Genomic DNA, 12,665 nt, shown 5'->3' with positions numbered 1-12,665 from the left:
TTTGTGTTTAATGGGGGCAGCGATTCAGTTTTGCAAGAACAGTAGAGTTCTGTAGATGGATGGTGGTGATGGTTGCACAACAATGTGAATGTATTTAATGCTACAGAACTATGCGCTTACAAATGGTATATTTTATGTTATATATATTTTACAACCTAAAAAAAAGAGGAATGATTGTTCTGTGATTTACAGAAAGAAAGAGAGGGCTCATCTCTTCTGAGACTATGGACATCCTTATGTCTGATAGTATATCAAGTATATCAACCCAGCTTTTCCCAGGTTAAGAAAGAAGAATAATTCTGGAGCAGTCCTTATATAGAGGATGCTGTATAATATACTCAACACTTTAAAGAAATTACTAGTAAAAACACTCAAATCCAAAATTTACAGCAAAATAGACAGATGCTATACATTGACCATGGAACTATTTCAACAAATGTGAAAGAGGCAGAAAATAAACTAAACTATTTGTATGTATAAATACCAATTTAGTATTATGTAAGCTAATTTCTAAAAAGATAAGAAAGTCCATGGAAAAAAGTGATTGGTCCATGGAGAATAGATTTCATATTTCAGAGCCAAGGCTTCATAATGCAATTTAATTGCTTCAAATTTTACAAAAATGTCTACCTGCATTAAACGAACAAAGCAACTACCACGTACTAAACAAAAATGTCACAACTGACATTTTTGTCCTATAAAATGACCTGGTTTCCCAGTGGCCCAGAAAGATGGGAAATAAACCCCACAGATCCTAGGTTCAGACAGACTGAAGAGAGCAGACCATAGCTGTCTTGCATGATTAAAGGCTATGTCACAGCTCAGTGGGGTCTATGCTTTCGTAGCTTCTCCCCCCTCCTCAGCAGTCCCTTATGTGACTAAGGACTGCAATAAGAGTGACAGCCTCATAAAGGGGATAATAAGAGATAAAGCTTCTTCCTAGTATGTTCAAAGACTCCAGAATCCAAAACTTAACTTCTTTGCTGTCTATCCATCCAATTTTCATTACCAGCAATTTATATCATCTAGAAGCTTCAAAGTCAGATGCCACTTTTATTTTTACCTTATCAAATCCATAAAATCAGGACCAGGAGGTGGTCTGTATATGAAGCTTGGATAGGATCACAATAAATTCTCAAATCAAATAACTGGTTTAAGTTAGAGTCAAGTTCATCAACAATAGGCTGACTTAGGATTCAGCCAAAGTCGGCTGCCTGTTTGCATTTCAGAAAGACTAGCATTTCTCCTGTCACAAGGACAGAGGTGTAAGCAACCTCTGGGTGGGTAATGCCACCAAACAAAAGCAACACCTTCAAAGTCTCTCAGTGACTACAGGCAGCCAGACACTCAAACTGCCAGTCCTGAATTACGGCCTCTGAATGAGGGCTTCACATTTCACTGATCAGGGCACAGCCCAATCAGAAGACAAACCCCTGCACTGCCAGGGACCAGCAAATCCGCTTTCTTCCAGTGTGCACATGACTGAATGTGCTTCTGTCCATCATCTGGGTCATATATAGTTCAATGCGAGCGAAGCAGACAGGGCTGCAAGGAAATCTGGCGCGGTTCAATACCTCGTCTAGCCTGGGTTCCAGCATCTAATTTTTTTTTTTAACTGACAAACTCATTTCTCTACCGGGACAGGATGCTGTGCTGGCTGGAAGTTCCATTTCTACAGCAAGAATCCTATCTGGAAACACAGAAGTTGTCCTCTAGCCACAGCAGCTCGAACTTTTTTGATTGTTGTTGCTGCTTTCTCCCATCACCCCCATCCCCTTTTGACAAAGATCCAACTGTAAAAAGTCTTACGTAACAGTTCAGGACTACTTCGGTTCTTTTACTGGGTAAGCACTTTCAATTTTTTTTTTTTTTAACTAAAAACCATTTTAAAATTGAATCTGTTGAGAGGCTTGACTAAAATCTTTTAAGTAATTGGTGTAGTGGAATACTGTCAGTGGATTTTTTAGTCTTATTTCTGCACGTGCTCCTTTGTTCTCAGAACAGAAGCTTTTTATACACACCCCATAACGCAGCTGGAGAGAGTTATGAAGTCACTTATTATAAGGAACACAAAGGTTGTTTTGCATTCTTTGCCGTTAGATAATTCTGTATTTGTTTTCTTAAAATGAAGTATTTAAAGAAGGAAGAAATCCACAAAAGAATAAACTGTTGGAGAATCTAGCAAAGTTTGAAGTTTTTACCACCTTTTCTATCTGTAGTTTTGTGTGGCCAAACACTTGTGCTGCCTGGGGCGGTGGGGGTAGAGGCAAGCATAGACAGAGAGGAACTAAGCCAGACATGGACAAAGGCATGAACCAAAACCAGACAGTCCTGGCCGTTCGATAGGCCAGCAGTGGGTGAGACAGGTCAGCCAGCTGCAGGGGCAAGGAGGGGTGGGAGGGAAGGGGCATGGATGTGTGAGGTGCTCATGCGTGCGATCGTGACTAGATTCTGAAACTGCCAGCCATTTTCCCAGCTCTGCTTTGTGCAATCTAAAGGAATGCATCCTCTCTGAAGCAGTCTTGCCAGAGCCCAGTGAGAGAGAGGAGTATAAATACCACAACATATAGAATCAGAAAACACTAGGAAATGGAGTGGTCGAGAGGGAATGCAGAGGGTGTGGAAATTTTTTAGTGATCTGGAATGTGTTGAGTGACAGGAAGTGCCCCAAGCTTCCCCCCCACCAACTCTTCTCAGTCGCGCCTGCTTTTGTCTAACTCTTGTAATCTACACACTACTGCTTACAAAGCTGTCTGAGTTTAAGACAAAAAGAAACATAAAAGGCTCCCCATTTCATAGTACCTGTGATATGGAAGGAATGTAACAGCATGGCCCTTCAAGCCTATGGACATTTTTTTCAGGTATATAGGAGAAAGATAAAATAATTTTACCTAGATAAATGAGAATTATGAATTATGGTTCAGGTTTCAAATCTGATTTATTTTTAAAATTTTGATTCTGCTATACTTACAAATGCTTAGGTTGGTTCCTAATTTGAAGGAGACTTGTTTTGTTGGTTAATATACTACATTAGAAGTTGTTTCTATTTTCTTTATATAAACTTGGACTTTGGGATAAAAAATGCAAAGTAGTAAGTAGAATGCACAAAGAAAAAAAAGACGATTTTTCCCTTCATTGGTTGAAAGTATTTTAAAGGGTTGGTTTCCTCGAAAAAGCAGCTCTCTTACTTTCTGCATCCATGCCATAAAGATAACTTTGCGCTCTAATAAATGTAAGGTAGGAAACTTTCAGGAGAAAATAACAGTGTTCTCAGTGAAAAACTACTTAGCATTTCCCCAAAGTTACATATTATCAACAGAAACACTAAAACTTGAGAGAAAAATAGCCAAATAATTAAATAGCTAGCCCTACTTTTGAGGTATGAAATGGAAAATTGTGTGTGAATAAAATGATAACTTGGGAACATTTCTACCTCCTGCCACAAAGGATGTTAGTGGTCAGCCCAGGAGTTAATCCTTCCTAGCGTGGCTCTGAGCCTTCATGCCGAGCAGACGTTATTCACATGACGATTCGAAAAGTCCATTCATATATCTCACTACCTGGATTTGAATAGAAACCAGACAGCAATTCTTTAGTTCCAGCCACCATTCGCCCCACTGGACAATAGCGATTTGTTAGCACAGAGTCACAGGCTGTGGGACACAAAGCTTGAAGCTGCAGAAAGATGGGGGATTCAGAGAACAGGAAATTACAGGCTCGATGCACTCCTAGCAGCTTGAGAATACAAAAAAAAAAAAAAATGGCAACAGAGAGATGCCATCTTTAAGAGCTACTTCTAGCTTTTTTAACCACCTCCAATGTCATAAAAGCTCTATTGTTGAAGTACATAAAGTCATGAGTCCCATGTGCTCTCTTTTCGCACTACAGGGAACTTCATTCAATGCCCCTGGCACAGTCAGAAATATCAAAAGCATCTAGAGTTGATTAGTTATACACTCTGGTAGAAAGGAGAAGAGTACTTTGCAAATAAAATGTCAGAGAAAAAATACACTTAGTAACACAAGTGACACATAAGTAAATGAATATCTTTTAAAAATTATTTCATAAGACCAGAAAATAAAAATAAAATATATCGAAACTCCAGGGACATTAATTTTCCTCCAAAATATCATACAAAATCTATTATTTAATTTCATCACAATTTTCTTTGGAAGATATATACCAATTTAAAGACTAGTGTTACACACAAAACTTTTGAGTTCTGGGTTGTCTTTTCTAAAACAAAGAATTAAAATTAAAGCCCCAAGGACTTATTTTAGTATATTGGAAAGGAAAACTACATTTTCTTTTGTTGGTTATCAAATTATTGTAGCTCTGCGGCTAAATGTAGAAATTGCCTCTACTTCCTTCCCTTGAGACCTAAAAAAATAAAATGAATGGATGTTTTAAGTGAGGGGGAAGAGATAATTCTCCAATCTCAATAAATAAGCAGAGAAAAACAGTACATGGGTTCCTGTCCAGGCCCTCATGCTGCAACCTGAGTACCAATAGGCCATACTGGTGTCCATTTCCACAGGAGGAGACCCTGCACTAGGAAGCTGTAAATGGTTTTGTTCTTCTGCCCTTCCTCTGTGATCCATTAGCAAACACGAGACTTAAATGATATCATATCTGAAAGATTCATCAAATGAGATCATGAATGATCAAAAAGTACTTTGGAAACATGAAATATTCTATTTGGTCCCATGATAATATGGTTTTAAGTTGAACACATGCCAGATTTAATGATGCTGGAAAACACATTAGCAATCTTTCAACTACCAATGATTAGGTTTCCTCAAATTCTATCATTATTCATCAAACACAAACATCAGTTACTACTTTCAAACTATGCTGTCCAATACAGTAGCCCCTAGCCACATGTGGCTATTTTGATTTCAATTAATGAAAATTAAATAAAACAGAAAATTCAGTCTTCAGTTGCCCTAGCCACATTTCAGGAACTTAATAGCCCCATATGGCTATCATATTGGACAGCACAGATATAAAACATTTCCATCACTACAGAAAGTTCTATCAGACAGTGCTGATCTAGATAGATCATGCTCATACCCAGCACACCTGTCTTCAACTACACATCCAGCTGGACATGAAAAAAAATAATCTCTAATTATAAAATACAAGTATGACAAGATAGCTAGTGCCATGATACTTGAGAGATGCCTAAAAAAAAGCATTTGAAAACAAAGGTGAGAAAGAAGGTCCAGATTCATTTTTTTTCTTGGTTTGCAAAGAAGAGGTCATGAAGAATATTAAGACAGCAGTGGCAGACAGGTAGTAGCGGCCAGGGTAAATGAAATGCTCTAGAATAGTACTAATTTAGCGTCAAAAAGTTCTTCCTAAACATATGAGGCAACTAGTCCTATCATCTTACAGTATCGCTGTAATGGACAATATGATATAGCAAAGAGCAAGGGCCTTGAAGTCAGCCAGTGCTAGGTAGGTTTACCAGCACCTACTTTTACTAGCTAGATGATACTAAGCAAATTAATTTACCTCTCTGAGATTTAGTATCCTTATCTGCAAACTGAGGAAACAGCCATCCTGCAGGGATGTATGGAAGGACTCACAATAAAGTACGCAAAGCATCTAGTAAGGTGCCAGGCACATGGTAGAAATTCAAAAAAGGGTAGCTATTATTTTTCCCTTTAAATCTTCATAATGTGACTCCTTATATACAGATACTATTCAAAACACAAGGAAAGCCTCCATAAACAAGTATCCTAAAATATTAATGCTGGCCATGTCAACAACTGAACTGGAATAAAATGGAATATTTGGATACTACATAGCCTTTCCCAGCCAGTGTGTGACTGTCCCGTGCAGTCTGCTTTGCCAGAAAAGTCTAATGTCATACTTGATTTACATAACCAGCATGGTCCCTGTGTGTTCAGAGTCTTATATTTATGGATCTAGGGTTAGGTTTTTTTTTTTTTGAGACACAGTCTCACTCTGTTGCCTGGGCTAGAGTGAGTGCCGTGGCGTTAGCCTAGCTCACAGCAACCTCAAACTCCTGGGCTCAAGCGATCCTCCTGCCTCAGCCTCCCCGGTAGCTAGGACTACAGGCATGTGCCACCATGCCCGGGTAATTTTTTCTATATATTTTTAGTTGTCCAATTAATTTCTTTCTATTTTTAGTAGAGACGGGGTCTCGCTCTTGCTCAGGCTGGTTTCGAACTCCTGAGCTCAAACAATCCGCCCGCCTCGGCCTCCCAGAGTGCTAGGATTACAGGCGTGAGCCACCGCACCCGGCCTAGGGTTAGGTTTTAATAGGAGGACAATATTCTATAACCAAAAAGTAAACTTTAATCTAAATACAAAGTAATGGTTTCCAAATACTAGGAATCTGATGCCTGTTCAGGAAAATGGAAAAGGCTTTGTTAGAATAGAAATGCAATGGTAAGAAGTCTTATTCTCCCTTGTTGAGACGACTGAAGCACACAGAAAAACTTCAGATGAAAATCTTTAAGGGAATATTGAATTGGATCTTTTTTCCAAAAAATATTTAAACAATCTACATTATAATAACAGTAGTAACAAACTGGCAAAATGCCCAATGTCTACGACCTTCAATTTTTGTGAATTTGGTTCATGGTCAAGATTGGATGCAATGAGTGGTGCCTCCGCAAGACTTGAGTGGTTTAAAAAAAATGAAAAATCCAAAGGACCTCTATCACAACTACATATCTTAACCCCCAAATCTCCCATCAAATGAATTGGATGTGACAAACATGGATATGAGGTTCTTAAATTCTGATGCTATTTTCAACCTATCCTATGTCTGCTTGGTGCAAGAAATATGAGTCTTAGGGTCAAATGGACATGGGTTGGAATATTGGCTCTGCCACTTATTTACTATAGGATCTTGAGTAAGTCACTTCCCATCTTTATCTCAGACTCTTCATTCATAAAATACAAATATTAATATCTTCTTGCCAGGTTGTTTTAAGGCTCAAGGATCATGTACATAAAATACCTAGCACTACTCCTGGCATGTCGAAAACACTCTGGATATGCTAATTCTGTGAAAACTCAGTAAGGACTTGTGGTCCAGTTCATTGTCTGAGACCTTTCCCATACACAGAGAATGAAAACAGAAGGGTTCCAGGCTGATTCACAGCACAGGCCATAATCTATTTAAAATTCAAATTAAAACAAACATGAATGTAAAAACTGTCAACATTACACAAAGAATTTAAAATCTTATAAACATAAATATTAGATAAATGCATTGAATAAATATAGGGAAATTATTATTGGAAAAGTGAGGTGGAAAAAAAGAAAGGTAAAGTGGAACATCAGGTTTTAATAATGTAACGTGTAATTCAATGCTGATACAAATTTAGTACTATTAAGCATTAAAAACAGAGTCCTTTTCTTAAATTAAGAAGTAATATTTCCTGGACACTCTTTTGGAATAAGATTTCTACTAATTCCTCTTGGTGATTAAAACAAAAATATGCAAGTCCTCAAATATTGTCCATGAGTGAGAAATGAAAATAGCCTCCTGTAGGCATGAAAAAGAAAATTTGTGTCTTTTACAATCAAAGTTTTAGAAAGAATTCCTGAGTAAGATATTTTCCTACTGTATCTGTGGACTCATTTTAAAGTTGAAAATAATCCAGCAGGAATGAGAAATAGGTGTTTTTAATGATGCCAAATAACTGAAAAATGCCACATAATCTTTCAGAGTATTATAAGGACTTTCTAGGCCGGGCGCGGTGGCTCACGCCTGTAATCCTAGCACTCTGGGAGGCCGAGGCAGGCGGATTGCTTGAGCTCAGGAGTTCGAGACCAGTCTGAGCAAGAGTGAGACCCCATCTCTACTATAAATAGAAAGAAATTAATTGGACAACTAAAAATAGAAAAAAATTAGCCAGGCATGGTGGCACGTGCCTGTAGTCCCAGCTACCCGGGAGGCTGAGGCAGGAGATCGCTTGAGCCCAGGAGTTTGAGGTTGCTGTGAGCTAGGCTGACGCCACGGCACTCTACCCCAGGAAAGAGAGTGAGACTGTGTCTCAAAAAAATGAAGGATTTTCTAAAATAAACAGCAAAACTGTAAGGGAGAGAGTGTGATATAGTAGGAAATTTTAAAAGGAGGTTTTTCTTCTCAAAATTGGCTGAACTAGATAGGATGTCATATCTTAGCTCTGCCACTATCTAGCTAGGTGACTTTTAACAAGTCACCTCTCTCCAAGTCTCTGTTACCACTGGTGGTCCAAAGAATACATTCATACTAGAGGCTAAACGACAGATAGCACTTAAAGGTAAGAATTGGGATATGCCAGAAGGTATTCACATTCAGTTTCTCCAATACCTAGCCACCACAAAATGTTTTACAGGATTGCTTAAGCAAATAAATAAATAAATAAAAAGGGCCCGATGGTAAAGATTTCCATGGATGCCATCATCATTGATAAATAAAACCCAAAAGGTCCCAGAGGAAAGATTCCTCAATATCCTCAGCAGATGGTCTGGGTTCTGACTGAATGCTAACCAAGTAGAGCCCTTCTTCTCCAGTCATTCGTCAATTATAATAAATATTAAGTTCCCAATATGTATCATGCAGAGTGTTAGACCCAGGTTGAATGGTGAAAAAAACAGAAACGTTACTTGCCTTCACGAAGCTTAAAAGCTATCAACTGGGATAACCGTGGGCTGGAAGCCCTGTCATCCAAAAAATGGCAGATAGCTAAATTCAGACTTTGAGAATAGTTGAATGATTTGGGGAAACTGCCTTGCCATTTGTTGAAGATGAACTAACATAATTCATAAAATAATGGAAAAATGTATATACTCAGCTCCATTTGACTCAAGCAAAGAAATATGCTAAACTGCATGATCTTAACAGACTTTCAACGGAGTCATCAAGCCGTTAAGAAAATGAAAACCTTCAAACCCATAGGCTGGTTTCACAATGACCATTAGTCAGATCTGTGGTAAACTACCTCATACAAAAACCGAGTCTCCTTTTATTGGATGTTTAAGAACAAGATGATTTCTGGAGGGAATGAAATAAAGGGGATCTAGATATGGAATGATGTTCCAGGAGTAGATCATGATATGCTGGAACATTAAAAATGCTATTTCCTCCATTCCCTTCCCTAAGACTACGTTCTTGGCACTTACCATTTCCTTCAATGATGCATGCTATGCCATGATTATACAGCTAGCTAGTACTCAACTCATGACTAAGCTGGCTCTTAGCAACCAAGAATATTTGAGACGTGGATGGTATAATAACTATGAAGAGAAAAGGAGGCTAGAGTCACAACTGGGTTTCTTGCAAAGTGAAAATAGCAGAGAGGAACGGTAAAAAAAAAAATTGGGTTTCTGTGGTAATTCATCTTATAAACTAGAAACACTAACATATACAGGGTGTCTAAATTTTAACCCCTTTTCCAATTGGAACGCACACTTTGCTGACATAGGACTATACAATGAAGTTGCTTTTACCAATAGAGCAAAGTATATGCATGTGCCACAATGGTACGATATTATCTCCGGAGAACCTGATGTTCCCAAGACCCAAAAATTCCAACCAAGGAATTTACATTCCAGTTACTGGACATTTACAGAACTTGGATTTCCACCTAGATTTTTCTTACTATTAAAGAAATGTGGGTTTTGCTTTTGCTTTAGTCACTGAATATCAAAGTCAAGTGGGAAAGAAGTCTGGCAAATGCATTCAGTGCAAACCAGACAATTACATGAAAAAAGAAGACCCCTAAGCCAGGCATAGTGGCTGGCACATGCCTGTAGTCCCAGCTACTCAGGAGGCTGAGGTAGGAGGAATGCTTTAGCCCAGGAGTTTGAATCCAGCCGGGGCAACATAGTGAGAGCCCATCTCTAAAAAAAAAAAGAAGACAATGACGACGGCAACAACTCCAATCTGGTTATCAGTTATTGTGACCTATGTTTTGATGGAATTACCACGGGCTCACCTCTCTATATAATCTTATATTACTAGAACAGAACAATTCCTTCTGCCTGGTCATTTAAGAGCTTCCAGATATATAGTTTATTTATTCAAGGGATATCTGTTAAGCACTTAGGATATCCCAATCCCTATTCTAGGTACTGGATACATAGCAGTAAACAAAAGTCCTGTCCTTGGGCACTGTAGTCATAAAGATTTGAATCTAGTCTCAGCCTGAGCACTCACTGACTATATGACCCTGGACGAATTTGACTCTCTGAATCTCAGGTACCTCCCCTGGGGGAAAAAAAACCAGGAAAATAATACCACTTCATAGTGCTGCTGTAAGAATTATTAGGTCATTAAATATGAAATGTTAGCTTTTGAATCATAAGTTTAGTTTATTATATCTCAAACAAGAATCAGTACAATTAATCAAAGTATGCACCAAAACTATCAAAACAGTTTTGCCATCTTAACAGTAGCTTGTTTATGCCAGCAGCAAAGAAGCCTGGAGAGCGAGTGGCGATGAAATCATGAAAGGCGTTTTCCACAGCTTGTTGAGAACTGAATATTTTTCCTTGCAAGAAGTGGTCCAAAGCCTGGAAGAAGTGGTGATCACTTGGTGCAAGGTCTGGTGAATACGGTGGATGACAGAGAGTTTCCAAGTCCAGCCACTGTAGTTTGAGCAGCGTTGTTTGTGCAACATGTGGTCAAGTATTATCTTGTAAGAGGATTAGCCTGCCTCTATTGACCAATCTCGGCTGCTTAATCACAAGAATCCTCATCATTTCGTCCAATTGGTTGCAGTAGACATCCCCTGTAATCGACTGACAGGTTTCATGAAGCTGTAGTGGATAATATCAGCGCTGGACCACCAAACAGACACCATTAGCTTTTTTTGATGAATATTTGGTTTTGGACTGTGTTTCAGTATTTCATCTTTATCCAACCATTGTGCCAAATGCTTGTGATTGTTAAAAAGAATCCATTTTTCATCACACATAACAACATAGTATAGAAATGATTTGTCTTTATGTTGTGACAGCAAAGAAAGGCAAGCTTCAAGATGATTTCTCTACTGACACTCATTTAATTCATGTAGTACCCATCTATTCAGCTTTTTTACCTTGCCCGTTTGTTTCAAATGGTCCAATATTGTTGGAATAGTAACTGTCAAACCTTGCTGCTAATTCATGCGTACGTTGACATGGATTTGCTTCTACTATAGCTTTCAGCTCATCATTATCGACCTTGGTCTCTGGTCACCCATGTGGTTCATTTTCAAGATTTAAATCACCACAACGGAACTTCTCAAACCAGCGATGTACTATGTGTTCATTAGCCACATCCTTCCCAAATACTTCATTGATATTTCGAGCTGTCTGCACTGCATTGGTTTCACGACAGAATTCATATTTGAAAATAACACGAATTTTTGACTTACCCACGGTTTCACAAAAATTGATCTTATAGAAAAAAAAAATTTGAAAGATAAATCACAAGCCAAACCATGTGTTTGAAAGAATGAGGATGTACCTTCACAATAAAAATAAAACAAGAAGTGTCATAGTGAAATGTCAGAGATATCAACTGTCAAACTTAGTACTTAAGGAAACTGGACATTTCATACTTAATAACCCAAATATATTTGTGTCTAGTGTAATGCCTAGAACACCACAGTTGCTTGATATGTAGTAGCTACAGTTTTACAAACTGTAGATATTACTATTATCCACCCTGCTTTCATATCCATGTATATAAGAATCAATCTAGTTTTTTAAAATAACAGGTTTCAAAGGCATAGTGTACATAAAATATATGCTTCATGACCAGGCATGGTGGTTCATGCCTATAATCTTAGCACTCTGGGAGGCTGAGGTGGAATGATCACTTGAGGCCTGGAGTTCAAGACCAGTCTGACAATATAGCAAGACCCCACCTCTATGAAATTATTTTTTAAAATTAGCTGGGCATAATGGCATGTGCCTGTAGTCCCAGCTACTTGGGAGGCTGAGGCAGGAGGATCACCTGAGCCCAGACGTTGGAGACTGCAGTGAGCTACGATGGCGCCACTGCACTCCAGCCTGGGGACAGAGCAAGACCCTATCTCTTTAAAAAAATAAAATAAAACAAAACAAAATAAAATAAATAAAAGAAGTTCTTCAGGTGTTGAGAGCTAAACAGAGCCATTAATGAATGAAATGCTAATTGTGGCTATTAATAAGCTTTGACTATATATGCCAAACACAACATAGCAAGAATATGTGATAAAACTACTTTAAAGCTGGTATTTAATGGTGAAATAGATTATTTCCCTCACACAGATTTCACAGGATAGGACACTTGTATCTCTAGTATTATTATTTCAACCAATTTAATAGTAAATTGTATAGAAGAAACATATGTAAAAGATTTGGAGTCTCGAATCCTACCACAGCCATCGAGAAGGGCAAAGAAAGCATGTCTTTCTTCTGAAGATTATTATAAAATCCCCACACCAATTTTTTCTGAAGGCAAATTCTTAGACTGACTGCAGTGATATACTTTGTAAAATAACTTATTTTTTTAAAGCTATTCATAATCCCACTACCTAAAGATAACCATTGTCAACATTTGGTAAATTTCCTTCTAGTCTTATATTTTGCAATTATTAATTTATTAGTGACTTTTAAAATACAGCTGGCCCCTGAACAACACAGGGGGTTATGGGTACCCCAGCAAC

General features: G+C 38.2%; 1 protein-coding gene and 1 long non-coding RNA gene across 5 annotated transcripts in view; one reads left to right on the top strand and one right to left on the bottom strand.

The window, feature by feature from the left end:
• NR6A1 (nuclear receptor subfamily 6, group A, member 1) overlaps positions 1–12,665 on the bottom strand; it is a 226,092-nt gene that overhangs the window by 120,982 nt on the left and 92,445 nt on the right. The gene's annotated exons all lie outside the window — the stretch shown is intronic.
• LOC105806541 overlaps positions 1,543–12,665 on the top strand; it is a 45,096-nt gene continuing 33,973 nt past the window's right edge. Inside the window, exon 1 of the long non-coding RNA XR_001137275.1 lies at positions 1,543–1,844. This is a non-coding gene — a long non-coding RNA (uncharacterized LOC105806541). The remainder of the gene's footprint in view (positions 1,845–12,665) is intronic.

The sequence above is a fragment of the Propithecus coquereli genome, unplaced genomic scaffold (genome assembly GCF_000956105.1).
Source record: "Propithecus coquereli isolate 6110/MARCELLA unplaced genomic scaffold, Pcoq_1.0 Scaffold142, whole genome shotgun sequence".
NCBI classification, from domain to species: Eukaryota; Metazoa; Chordata; class Mammalia; order Primates; family Indriidae; genus Propithecus; species Propithecus coquereli.
The sequence above is the reverse complement of the archived record's forward strand: the minus strand, read 5'-3'. Positions and strand labels throughout refer to the sequence as shown.